Below are 14,677 nucleotides of genomic sequence, written 5' to 3'. Positions count from 1 at the left end.
GGTTCATGGGTATTTATCTGGCGAAACCTAGCCCGTTGCTCTCCCCAAATCGCCTTCATCGCTGGCCTTAATCCCGTAGGAAAAAGGCACGGGGAGCAGCTGAAGTGGCTTTCCCTCAGAAGGAAGAAAGTCGCGATTGCATCGTTGCCATGGCTATGTTCTCGCAATGAGAACATAAACCATTCATAAATGCTGCCTCCGTGTGATCGCAGCCCAGACACATGAGGCAGCGCTTATGACCGTCAGAAGTGGGGAGATAACAGCCACATCCAGGAACTACACAGAGGTGGAAAGGCATCTTTAAAAAGACACGTCCTGAAACGTTCAACGCCTGCTGTGTGTTGCTTTTTTACTTGTGAAAATACTCTTTTAGAGTGGAAAACACTTCTCTTTTAGAGGATATAAGCTCTTTCACAGAAGCGCTGTTGAAGCACGCAGTGACGTGGATGGCACAGCGTGCAGAGAAGGAGAAAGCCGCTGGAAATGCGCCATAAGATCCAACAGCAGTGCTCTGGCAGAGGTGAGTGGAGCAGTACGTGGAGCAACGTCGATTGTTGTGACGTCGAAGGGCAAAGATGAGTCAAATAGGATACCAATATTATGTACAGAGGGGGAGGGCTGGACAAAATCCCCATAAATATCAATGCCAAGGTCCATTTAACTTGAGCAGTAGATCCAATTAACAATATATATATTTATATATATGTAAAATAGCTCAAGGATGGGCAAGGAGGAGGCGAGAACCGGCTTGTCAATATAAACGATAATTTAATGAAAACTTAAACCAAAACACATAAACAAACACACACGACGGACATGCCCATAATTCTCTCTCTCTCGAACCATCGTCACCAGCCGCCTTTATCCCTCGCGCGCCTCATCAGGCCAATTGGGGACCGGGCGCGCGATATTCTGATCGGCCGCGCCCCCCCTCCGCTCCACAATATATATATTTTTTTTTAATTCAAGAACATCCGGTGTTTAATGTCCTGAGTACATAGTGAGAGAAGCTGAAGAGATGGTGAGTCAGTGCTGATGGTAAGGTAGAAATTGAAGCCATGCTTACCGATGATGTCACCAAGCGGGAGCATATAAATGATAATCAGTAAAGGACCAAGTACTGAACCCTGTGGAAAACCTTGTGTGAGAGAGCCAGTGGGAGATTTATACTTCCGTATAGTAATTATATAGTTTCTGTCAGAGAGATAAGTGAGCCAAGAGAAGGCTAAACCTGTGATACCAATTTCAGAGAGATGAGAGATAAGAATTTCATAGCAAACATCATCAAACACAGAACTTAGATCAAGGGTTTGTTGACCCAGAATCCACAGACAGGAGATTGTCATTTACCACCTGGAGGAGAGCCGCCTCAGTGCTGTGTGATTAGCGGAAACCAGACTGGTAAGGTTCAAAAAGATTATTAGAAATTAAGTAAGGGTGCAGCTGAGAGGCCACAATTCTTACTAAAACTTTTGCTACAAATGGTAAATTTGAAATAGTCCTCTAAGTATTCAAATGTAAAGGATCTAAACCAAGTTTCTTAAGATTTAGTGTAACAGAAGCAGTTTATAGCTCTGCTGGGACTGTGGCAGAGGCTAGTCTACAATTAATCAAATGTGAGATGGTGGCTGAGATGTCTGAGACACATTTTATGTAGAGAGTTTGGAGCAGGGTCAAGTAGACAGGAAGAAGAGTTAGACTTCATAATTATATCACTAACAGCAGTAGTAGGAGAGAAAGTGGACAGGGAATAATTTGAGCGGTGTGACATACAGACTATCGATTGTCCAGATGTCCCAAACAGTCGGAAAGGGGCTTCATCAGAGAAAATAACTTTGCACCAGTCTTCTGCTGTCCAATCCTTGTAATTCCTGCATAACTTCAGTCTGTCCAAGATGATTTTCTTAGAAAGAAGTGGCTTCTTTGCTGCCCTTCTTGACACCAGGCCATTGTCCAAAAGTCTTCGCCTCACTGTGCTTGCATATGCACTCACACCAACCTGCTGCCAATATTGAGCAAGCTCTGCACTGGTGGTGACATGATTCCGTAGCAAACTCCTCCTGGTCCTGGAGCTTGCTAGACACTCTGGGACGTCCTGAAGCCTTCTTCGCTACAGTTAAACCTCTCTCCTTTAACTTCTTGATGATCCGGTAAATGGTTCTTTCAGGTGCAATATTCTTTGCAGATATTTCCTTGCATGCGAGGCCATTTTGATGCAAAGCACGTCTTTCTTTAGTGATAACCATAGCTAACAAGAACACAATGATTGGAAGCACTTCTTCTCTCCTTTTATAGCAATCAGTTTGCTCTTATAATTCAATCAGAATGATAGAGTGATTTAACCTGACTAGTACTCGTTCACACATTCCCATGTGCTGCTGATATGATTAGTGAAATTATGTTAGCTGGTCATTTTTGCCAGGGCCATAAAACAGTGAAATGTGTGTTTTTGTGATAAAGTTCATTTTTTTGGCCAATTAAGCTTTTTGCAATTATTTAAAATGCATCTGATCACTCTGCATAGTAATCTAGAAACAATGTGAATCAACACCACAACAACTGAAGCAGAAAACTTTGCGAAACACAACATTTATGTCACTCCCAATCATTTTGGCCACAGCATTAAATTTATATGACAATTGGCACACACATCAGAGTTGTTAACCATTAGGCCTGGGCAAAAGTTGTCACATGGGGTTGTCGTGGGGGGCTCCGTTTTGCGGCTGTACATTGAAATCACCTACAATAACAGATGAGGACATGGAACAAGCAATAGTCAATAACATGTAGTTCTGAAAAATTGGCAAGATGTGACTTTGGAGGTCAATAGATTAAAATGAAAGCAATGATAGATGACCTGCTTCATTTAGCTCACACAGACCACAGACATGTTGTGTGTTTACATCATACCATCATTTACATTCCATGTGTCAGTGCCCTCTATAGGCCCTAATCGGTACAGTTCCCTTTTTGAAAAATAAATAAATACAAATATGCCATTGGCTTCAAACCATTTCACAAACACAAAATTTAAACTTTTTTTCAGTACTTCATTGCAGCAGCATACTTGAACAATTTTATTATTATCATTAGGGCCTGAGCACCGAAGGTGCATGCCGGGAGGCCTGCAATGGAGGTGCTCAAGCCCTATTGTTTTTGGAATGTTTTTTCACAATTATTTTTATTTTTAAGGCAGTCACCTATTTATAAGGCATTAATCATGCTTGAAAACACAAGAAACTTGGCACACACATCAGACCTGCGTAAAATAAAAAATTAATGTAGTGTTTAGGCTTGGGTGTGGTCGAAGAGCTGGGATGAAGTTGCTCAGATGTGCACAAGAATTGGTATGGTTACTGCTCTCATCATACAGGACAAAGTTCACTTGGTTGTATTTGACTCTGCCCAACAGGAAGTCAGCCATGTTGGATGGAATGCAGGATTTTCATCAGGTGTCTCAGGACATCATTTCATTTGATATTGCAATTCAGCATATATGTGCCTCATCGATTCCACAGCGCCCCTAGTTTTAAAATGTTTATTACATTTTTCAAAACTAATGAAACTTGGCATACCCTTCAAAGTTTTGGCAATATTTGATAATTCTTTTGTCATTTGTCTTGGGTGTGGCCAGTGGACTCCATAGCACCCCCTAACATTTTGAGTGAGTTTATCGCTGTGGTTGAAACAGAGTTTGTTTGATATTCACAAGTTTTGGTGAGGACATTGTTCTCACCATGACAGACATATCTTCCGATGCTAAATTGCAAACTGATTTTTGATATATCAAATGGTGTTGTCATGGTGAGGCGAGATCAAAATTGAGATTTATATTTGGTATTGGGGGCTGATCACATGGATGTGACTATTGTGGGGCATGGACATAGTGCCACCAACTGGCAGCAGGAAGTGTGGTACTTTTTACAGACTTTGGAATAGCAATCTCATTTTTACCTGAATTGCTTCAAATTTCTTTAAAATAATCTCAGGACAATGGTGATGTGAAATTGGTAAGGATTTATTGATACCTTTTATAATGTTGCCATGGCAACAGAGATGCATCAGAGATGTTAACATCAGAGATGTTAACCATTAGGGCTGGGCAAAAGTTCAGAAGGGGGGCTCTGTTTTTGCCCCCTGTAAAATATGGGTTTTTGGGATGCTCTATGGTACACCGTTTTTTTCAGCTACAGTCCCTAAACTCGGTACATATATAGATCTCATCTAGCCGGACAACATCACGCTGACAGTTTTAAGCTCTGCCCAACAGGAAGTCAGCCAGAAAGTGGGTATAGCTTGGTCACGCTTGGTCTGATCAGCTACAAATTGTGAAAGGTTACCAATGGGCCATTCCTGATTACACCAACATGGCAATTACAAGGCAGATGCTATATTCAGTTACACAATTTTATGTTATAGAAACACGGTTATGTTTGTGAAAATTTACAGTGAATTGCTTCATGTGTTCTGAAATATACTGGCATAACTTTTGCAATGGTAGTATATTTAGATTTAATTTTCTTGTACACATGATCAATCAATTTTCAATTTTCAGCGGTAGGTTCTTTGACACACTGAACATAGCCTAGGTTTGCCATCAATGTAGACATTATGTGTGTTTTTAATTCATCATGGTTCCACTTACCATTTAAAAAGATATTATCTGACATACTGTTTAATGGATTGCAGAGTTTGGTAATACATTTTTGAAACAAAGATAAGCAATATTATGGTTGCCTGTAAATAACATCTCATCAAGTTTGTTGAGTTGACATATTATGCACTCTATGTTAACATTGGGAATGTCCAAAATATTATAATCATTAATAGTTCTATAGTATATGCCAACACCACCATGTTTTTTGTGTCGAATTGAGTTTAACAGAGGGCTGTTTGTACTGTAAGCAAAACAACGTGGAGCACTGTGAAAGTTGTAGCCTTCAATGCAAGCGGATTCACTTGATATGTTTTCAGGCAGCCTATATAGTAGCTATAATTATAGGATTGGGTTGAAGCCATTAAATCTAGCAAATGGCAGTGTAAACCCTGAACATTCATTAGGAAAATTGAAAAAGATTTGTTGGTGTTATGTGATGAAATATAATAAAGTTCAAACTATGGCATTGTGTTGATACATTCTTAGATGTTGTTTTTGCAAAAGAATTGCTTTATCAGCAAAATCTTGAATGATCAAAGACTAAAAGTCTTGACAAAGCAATATATGCCTGTCCAGCTGCAAAAATCTTTTTTAGTAATATGGCTGCTAATGACAGTTAATCCTTGCAATTTGTGTACAATGCAAGCACATGCAGGGCTCCAGACTAAAAAAAATTACTTAGGAGTCATTGGCTCCTAAACTGAAACATTAGCCAAAAAGGAGCCAGATGGCTGTTTTTAGTCAAATGTTGAATAGCATTCTGAGATGTTATTCTTCTTACCACAATTGTACAGAGCGGTTATCTGAGTTACCATAGACTCTGTTAGTTTGAACCATAAATACAATAAACTATAGAGGCTTTTGTGTGTGAAAATCCCAGGAGATTTTACAGTTAAAGAAATACTCAAACCAGCCCATCTGGCACCAACAATCATGCCACGGACCTAATCACAGAGATCACATTTGTTCCCCATTCTGATGGTTGATGTGAACATTAACTGAAGCTCCTGACCCGTATCTGCATCAGCACTGCTGCACTGCTGGCACACAATTTTCTGATTTGATAATCGCATGGATGTTTATTGGTGCCATACGGGCTGGTTTGAGAATTTCTGTAACTGCTGATCTCTGGGATTTTCACACACAACAGTCTCTAGAATTTACTTAGAATGGTGCCAAAAATAGGGTTTGTTGTTGCGTGCGATGTAGCGAGCTTGCACAACAGAACGGGTGAAAAGTGACGCGAGGCACACTGGCGAAACCGCATGAGCGCACACAACCCGACTGTCGCCAATGGCGACTGGAATTTAAATGATTGTCTTAATAAATTATTTTTGGTTGCATTTGCAACCAATTTAGTTGCAGTCTGGAGCCCTGATATGCCAACTTTAATGGGAACTGCTTATGCAACCTACCCTTGCTGTTAACCTGCTCTTGCTCTAAAATAATTGGAGTGGAACTCATGATGTTTCTAGGTGGTGTAACTAACTCTAAGGAAAGTGTAAATAAGATAATCATTTCAGAGCTTTATTTTCTTAATGTTCTTTGTTAATATTACGAGTCTTTTATTTTGGCGCATCCTAGTGGTACGTTAATTTCGCATCTAAAAAAGGTGAGACTAGTTAGTAAGACGCACCCACGGAAGTAAGTAGGAAAAATCACATTTCGCTCTGAAATTGTATAAAGCCCTTAAAGGATAATTTAAGCACCTAGCCAGAACGGGAACAAGGTTTTGTGTGTTTAACTTGTTTAATATTTATGTGCAGTAATATGTAGGTTAATCCATTCAACTGTGAAGAAGTGTTTGAATGTCTCGTGTCATTTGAAGTCAAGATAACGTACGTTTTTTAGCATTGTTAAAGGTGGGGTATGTGATTTTCTTTTTTGACCATTTTTTCAAAATAACTTGAAATCCTATTCCTAACCCACTTACTGGCTGTAAATTAGAAGCACTGAAATGAAAATTAAGCAATTTAATCATCTGTGGAACGGGCAGGACTCGGAAAAACTCCAGCCGATCATTTTCAAGACCATCTAGAATCATTGGACAGAAAATGTGTCAATCAAACGGTCGTACCATGCCCCCCTTCCCCCCACCACCCTGGCGCGCGTGTCCCGTTCGTCATCAGCTGCTTTCAGATGGAGCGGCATTTACTACACAGAGCTGTAGTTCATCACTGACAAGCTGGGCAATTTACCCTTCATTATCACGGCCCAGCTTGTTAGTGAACTACGGCTCTGTGTAGTATACGCCGCCCATCTGAAAGCAGCTGATGGCGATTTACTAATCAATGAATGCACTTTATGTTATGTGCTTTACTGACGAGATGCGCATAACAATCTCATCTGATAACGTTATATCGGTCAGCCCTATATTTAGCCATAAACTTCGGTGACAACCAGGACGTCCAATATATTTTATATATTTTATATATATTTATACAATATATATTTACATTTCAAAAACATCAATTTTCTAACAATACTAATGATTTATGTGACTGTTGAATGTTAATAATATCTGGTGCAACTTACCGTTGAATGTTGTGCCATGTTGACGGTCTTAGCAGGTAAATGGTGACGTCATGCAGAAACTCCAACCTATGCTAGCCTGGCTCGCTCTCGCGCATCTGAGTTTTCGCTCGTGCATGATTGCGCGTCCATGTTTTTCGAATTCGTGGAGTCAGGGCCAGCGTTGGAGGAGAGAAGGTAGGACCTTATGAGTTGTGTATTTTCAAAATCTGCCGGCCGTTTTGCAAATCACATACCCCACCTTTAATACTACACGGGTAACGTCACTAAAGGGTTTTTATAAATTACTTTTTGTACGGTTAATTCGGCCTTCGGGTAATGTTTATGGTTGTAAGAGCTAATTTTATGTTATTTATCTGTCTTGTAGCTCTTACGTTGTTTCAAGAAGAAAAGTTGTAATGAAAGGAAAGTAGATTTGTGTTTAACCAAGGCTGACGGCTGAACATAAATAAAGGCTTCTTCTGGAAACATCAGTACGCTTCACCATTGTCTGGCTGGGGGGTTGCTACAGGTGGTGGTGTACGCTTTCTAGTGGTATTCCCAATTTTAACGTCATCAAACTGAACAAATACTATATTCACAATTGTGTTGTTTGTATTAAGGGCTATGTCTGTTACAGTACCACAGACACCATTTACAAGCCCATCAGCAACGTCAAAATTCTTAATTAACATGCGCACCTTTGCCTAAAAGAAACGTTTCCGATAAAAAGGAATTAAATACTTTGGAAAAGTTTCATTTTTTAAGTTGCATTTGTCTAGTTTGTTGATTTTTCTCAAAATCATGAGCCTCTACACAAATGTGGTCTGGGCCATATGCAATTATCTGTTTGATGTTATGCTCCTCCATTTGCGTATTTGTTGGGAAAATGTGTAAAGCGGAAGAAAAAAATTTGAGCATATTTAAAGGTGGGGTATGTGATTTGCAAAACAGCCGGCAGATTTTGAAAATACACAACTCATAAGGTCCTACCTTCTCTCCTCCAACGCTGGCCCTGACTCCACCCATTCGAAAAACATGGACGCGCAATCATGCACGAGCGAAAACTCAGATGCGCGAGAGCGAGCCAGGCTAGCATAGGTTGGAGTTTCTGCATGACGTCACCATTTACCTGCTAAGACCGTCAACATGGCACAACATTCAGCGGTAAGTTGCACCAGATATTATTAACATTCAACAGTCACATAAATCATTAGTATTGTTAGAAAATTGATGTTTTTGAAATGTAAATATATATTGTATAAATATATATAAAATATATAAAATATATTGGACGTCCTGGTTGTCACCGAAGTTTATGGCTAAATATAGGGCTGACCGATATAACGTTATCAGATGAGATTGTTATGCGCATCTCGTCAGTAAAGCACATAACATAAAGTGCATTCATTGATTAGTAATGTTATCAGTTGCTCAGATGGAGCGGTGATACTACACAGAGTCGTAGTTCACCAACAAGCTGGGCCGTGATAATGAAGGGTAAATTGCCCAGCTTGTCAGTGATGAACTACAGCTCTGTGTAGTAAATGCCGCCCATCTGAAAGCAGCTGATGACGAACGGGACACGCGCGCCAGGGTGGTGGGGGAGGGGGGCATGGTACGACCGTTTGATTGACACATTTTCTGTCCAATGATTCTAGATGGTCTTGAAAATAATCGGCTGGAGTTTTTCGAGTCCTGCCCGTTCCACAGATGATTAAATTGCTTAATTTTCATTTCAGTGCTTCTAATTTACAGCCAGTAAGTGGGTTAGGAATAGGATTTTAAGTTATTTTGAAAAAATGGTCAAAAAAGAAAATCACATACCCCACCTTTAAGTCATTAAGTGATAGTGGGAAACTCTTGCTACGTGTACGCACGCAGTCTTACACAGTACGGAGTCTTTTTGGTGTAACAACAGATATTTAAGACACGTGAAGACAGACCGAATTCTCATCGACATCAAATTAACAACAGGGGAAACAGAAGCACGCATCCTACATCAGTGCCGTGCGGGTCAAGTTTTGATTGCAGGTGCGGGCGGTATGGTGTGTGCGCAGGAAAGGGAGAAAGAAATTATCCGCGTGACTCCCGCAAAATATAAATAGGTTATACATCTATTTAAAAAATAAAATAGGTTTATTTAATATATTTAAAGTACAGAGTGTTATTCGTGTTATCCGTCTATTGTGCAAGAGCAACAAAAAAATTACGATTTACAGGTGCAGGGTTCATAAATTCTTCCTTGTGCTCCATGCAGCAGAATCTCCCTTAGTGCTATGAATGTTAACGCTTTATTTATTAAAGGAAGGTACAAACAAAACTTTGAAAGCAACCAAAGGTCAATCAGATATTTGGCAATGTTAGTATTAACAAACGTTTATTCTCTCTCTCTCTCTCTCTCTCTCTCTCTCTTCTGATGGGAATTTTAATACAAAATATCATATGATAGAAGGAAAGTAATTTTACTGGAGTTGGACTGTAAATTCATGCAGACTACTAGGCTTTTGCCGTCGGGACCGGTACAAAACTTGAAAGTTCCAGGCGGGAGCGGGACAGAATCTCTCTGGAGCGTGTCTGAAAAATCCATCCCGCACAGACCTCTACTTTATAATTCAGGTACAGAATTCACGAACACCCACAGTGTGATTTGGGGTAGCTGATGTGGAGGGAGATATTTGATAAGAGGGAGCTGTGGTGCATTAACAGCAGCCACGTGGTCACTGCACACTGAAACAGCACCAGGCTTCTATATGGGCACTAAAAACCTATACATTATACAAAAATATATCTTATTACTATTCTCGCTCGCGTAATATCTCAGACTCTCTGGATTGCATCAGCCGCTTCTTGAGAGTGTCCTTGCTTATAGCCAATGACAAAAATAGAAAAACACTGCACATTTCTGGTGCCGTTTTGTGATTGGTTGGGCAGTCTACAGCCCACTCTCAATGTTTGCAACACAAAGCCTGCCCCCATATGGCTTTTAACCAATGCACAAATTGGTATTTTTTTTATTTAAAACTGTTTCCCAAATGTTTGATTGGGTGGGCAAGACTCACAAACCGGCCCGCTAACAATGATTGTAAATTCTGACAAATATTCTTGCAAATTCATTTTGCAAATACAATGGTTTTCCTTTCACAGGTGGCAATTGAAAAAAAATTCCCACAGCAATTATACTAACTTTACCAAATTGAGAGTAGTCACCTGTCTGCTTTATTTGTCTAAGCCTACCATGCTAGTAGGCTGTGGTTTACCATAGACATTTCATCTATAGTCAGTATATGCAAGTCACTAAATACCACACGCATTGTATTGATTTTTCTTCTCCTAAAGGTGTGTAAGGCAATTTTACATCTGTTCCAGTTGTAAATGTACTATGGATGGTCTTGGCACCCAAGTTGAAAGCAGCAATTCCAGTAAGTACTATCAATAGAACAGAAACTTTGTCTGGTGCAATTGCAATTTGGGATAATAATCTGGCCACTTCATCATGAATAGCTCTGATTAAATGTGACTTTCCTGTTCCTGAACCTCCAGTAACAATTACATAGAAAGGCTCTGGCTTTTTACCTCTAACTTTCTCTAAGCAACACTGACTAACCTGATAGAAAATATATTTTGTTTGGAGTTTCAAGTAGATTGAGAGCATCTGATCTACACAAGACATTCAAACTAGATTCAAATCGATTGCTTCTTTCATTGTGAATCAATAGATTAGGTTGTAGGGCTGGGATAAACGATTATTTTTTAAACGATTAATCTAGCGATTATTTTTTCGATGCATCGATTAATCTAACGATTAATTTTTTTCAGTCCGATTCGATTAATCGACTTGTGACAACACCGGTAATACCGGTTTCATCGGGGTTGGGGGTGTATAAAATGTAAAAAAAAACATTTGCCGGAGTTTGATTGACTGGCGATCTGATCAATCAATCATAATACGCCATTTTTGTCCCGACAAAGTAGTCAGGAGAGAGAAGATTAACGTCGGTGGATTTGAATTTGAATAATGGATTGTAGGCTACCGTACTGACGTCTTTCCGTGGTTAAAACAACAGTCCTTCTGATGTAGGCTACATTCATGTTTAGCCTATTTGATGCTATAAATTAACCAAGGAAAAGATGATTGGTTCACGAGCAGCTTTAACTGAGGCAATCTGTCATGACACATTAAAGAGCCACAAAATAGTAGGTCTATTTATGGTTTAATTTTCTTTGAATGACCAAATTTGAAAGTTGAGACTTTATTAAATGTTACCTGCTTGGTCCTGTCTGTCAGCGCTTGTCAGTGTCCTCTATGTATTTTTCACGTACATTCATAGCTATAAGCTTATTATTAATAGCTATGTTTAAAACTTTAGGTGTCGATAACGTATCATAGCCTACTCCAACATCGAAAGTGCAAAGTGGGGAGTTGAAAAAAACTTACGGTGCTCTGTCATCTGCAGCTGCAACCGGTGGCGCTCTTAAGGTGCTGGTGCATTGCCGTGGTGCTAGAATGGAAGGCCATCTCCATTTTGCAAAGACGACATATCACGGAATTGTTTCCTTTTAAATTAAAGAATTCCCATACTTTAGAGGAACGAGTGCATGCCGCCTTGCACTTCTGATAGTCTGAGGAGCCACTCGTGTTGCTACTACTCGCCAGCGCCGCCATCTTTGTTTTGGGTCTGACGAATCGACGCGCATATTTTGCGTCGACGTATTTTTTACGTCGACGCGTTGTCCCAGCCCTATTAGGTTGACATCCCAAGCGTTCTGACTCCTGCTCATGACACATCTCATACGTTTGCCAGTTTGCGCTGGATACATTTTGCGAGGGCCCTACATCCCCCTGTGACAGGGGGACTTCTCGTTATTATTAGGGCCCAAGCACTGAAAGTGTGAATGCCCCACTGTTGTTCTAAGGATTATAATTTTCATTATTAGGGCCCGACAGCCTGCACCAGGGGTGCTAAATCCCTATTGTTTTTGGAATGTTTTTTCACAATTATTAGAGCCCAAGCATTGAAAGTGTGGAGGACCTATTGTTCTTCTAAAGATTATTATTAGGGCCCAAGCACTAAAAGTGTGGAGGACCTATTGTTCTTCTAAAGATTATTATTAGGGCCCAAGCACTGAAAGTGCGGAAACCCTTTTGTTCTTCTAAGAATTATTATTAGGGCCCAAGCACTGAACGTGTGAAGCCCTATTGTTCTTCTAAAGATTATTATTAGGACCCAACCACTGAAAGTGCAGAAGCCCTATTGTTCTTCTATAAGGGTTATTATTATTATTAGCACCCAAGCACTGAAAGTGTGAAGCCCTATTGTTCTTCTAAGAAATATTATTATTATTTGGGCCCAAGCACTGAAAGTGCGAAGCCCTATTGTTCTTCTAAGGATTATTATTAGGGCCCAAGCACTGAAAGTGCGAAGCCCTATTGTTCTTCTAAGAATTATTATTAGGGCCCAAGCACTGAAAGTGCAAAGCCCTATTGTTCTTCTAAGGATTATTAGGGCCAAAGCACTGAAAATGCGGAGCGTTATTGTTCTTCTAAGGATTAAATCTTCTTTTCAATGTTTGCAGTATTTTTGGGGTACATAACATGTGTGAAAACTCTTAAAAGTTTGCACACACGTCAGAGTTGCTGGCCATTAGGGTGTGGCAGAGTTACTGGTGGGGGGGGGGGGGGGTGCAGAAGGGGTTCTTCGGCGCCACCTAGAACATGGGCAGCACATCACATTTGAGGTACAGTCACCAAACTTTGTACACATATAGATCTCATCAAGCTGGACAACTTTCACACTGACAGTCATAAGCTCTGCCCAAAAGGAAGTTGGCCATTTTGGATTGTTTGGAAAATGCATGCTGAGGAATTTGATATACTCCTCCCAGGGATTTAATGGTACAGAAAACAAATGTGGGCGACATCATGCCAAGACATTGACGATGCTAAATTTCGAAGGGATTTTTGATATGTCAAATGGTGTTGCCATGGCGAAGTGACAAAATAACATAAAAAATGGAACAAGGAAAAGTCTTGTATCTTTTGCGAGCAGAAAATAAAAAACATCAAAATTGAGCCAAATGTTTGTCCTTGTGGGCTGATCACTTTTTGATCATGTGACTAATGTGGGTCACAGTCATAGCCAACTGTCGGAAGGAAGTGTGTCACTTTTATCAGATGTTGAAAAATCCCTATTATGTTGTAGCGTGGCCACATTAGGGGATGTTTTATATATAAGGTTGATGACTTTAAACTAATTATGTTTGTCATTTATGCCTATTTGTTATATTGCTTTCCCCTGTATTTCTGTTAATCCCTCAGCTCATATGTGTTTATCCCCGATCTCTGTTCACGCGAGAACTTCGCGTTGATTCATCTTACGTGTTTTCCTGCCACGTATTCAGGAAGTACTTTCAGTTTCTATTTAAAGAACCGCTATGCCGGTTTCCAGCGCTCATTTGCGAGTACGCACATTTACTAACTCACTCATTCAATTGGATTACGCTGGTGACTGACCTGGGAGCGCTGAAACGCCGTTCCTCCTGGAGGTTATTCGTTTGGCCCGCAGCCAGGATTACCTTTTATCAGAGGACATTTGGTCATTCATCACTTCATCACTTCATCACTTGGTCGTGCTCACGGACAATACAAACACCCGGTGAGGCTGATCTGGACACTGTAAATAACTCTGTGCACTCTGGACTTCACTTTTACTTGTATATACACCTTGTTTGTTATTGTAAATATTATTAGTTTTGTAAATACACTTGAGTTTATTGGTATTTGCATCAGTGTTGATACATTATTTTCTCCACATCATTTCCTATCTCTAGAAACGGTACGGAAGATCCCATAGTGTAAACTCAACTTTAATATTGGAGAGTGTTACATAGTGGTGGCCCGTACGGGGAACTACGTGCCGTTTCTATTTGTTGATAGTGTTTTTTTTGGTGTTGATAAATATGGAAGACATGACACAGGTAAATGGAGCAGTAATTAATGTACATAATGATGAAATTGAGAATGAGTTAAGGTGTAGCTCTGAGGAGACTGAGGATGCTGATTTCACTGCGGGCCGGTTTGTTACCAGACGTAACCCGACAGATGAAATAGCATCTATAATAAGTTCATTATATAATTCTGATGAAGATGATGAGGATGATAATGTTGAAAAAGAAATGGTGAACATAAATGTTGTACAAACAATGCAAATGGAGATTGATAAACTCAAGGTGGATTTATTGGCTCTTAATGCAAAAATACAACATAATGAACAGGAATTACAACAGTCTGTAGATAGTTCCCTTAATAGGGAAACTAGTTTCCGGGAGTCAGTGGACGCTAGCTTAGCAGACTTAGAAGATCATTTCCAGAGGTCTATAGAGAAGTTGGAGAGAGCGGTGGTTGATTGTTTCCTGCGGAGAGATGCAAGATGGGAAAAGCAAATGAAAAAAATAAGATTCACCAGTACCCCATCTCGATCTCAAGTACAGACTTTTTACCCTGCCTCT

The sequence above is a fragment of the Xyrauchen texanus genome, chromosome 11, assembly GCF_025860055.1.
Source record: "Xyrauchen texanus isolate HMW12.3.18 chromosome 11, RBS_HiC_50CHRs, whole genome shotgun sequence".
Lineage (NCBI taxonomy): Eukaryota > Metazoa > Chordata > Actinopteri > Cypriniformes > Catostomidae > Xyrauchen > Xyrauchen texanus.
This window is presented reverse-complemented; position numbering follows the sequence as displayed.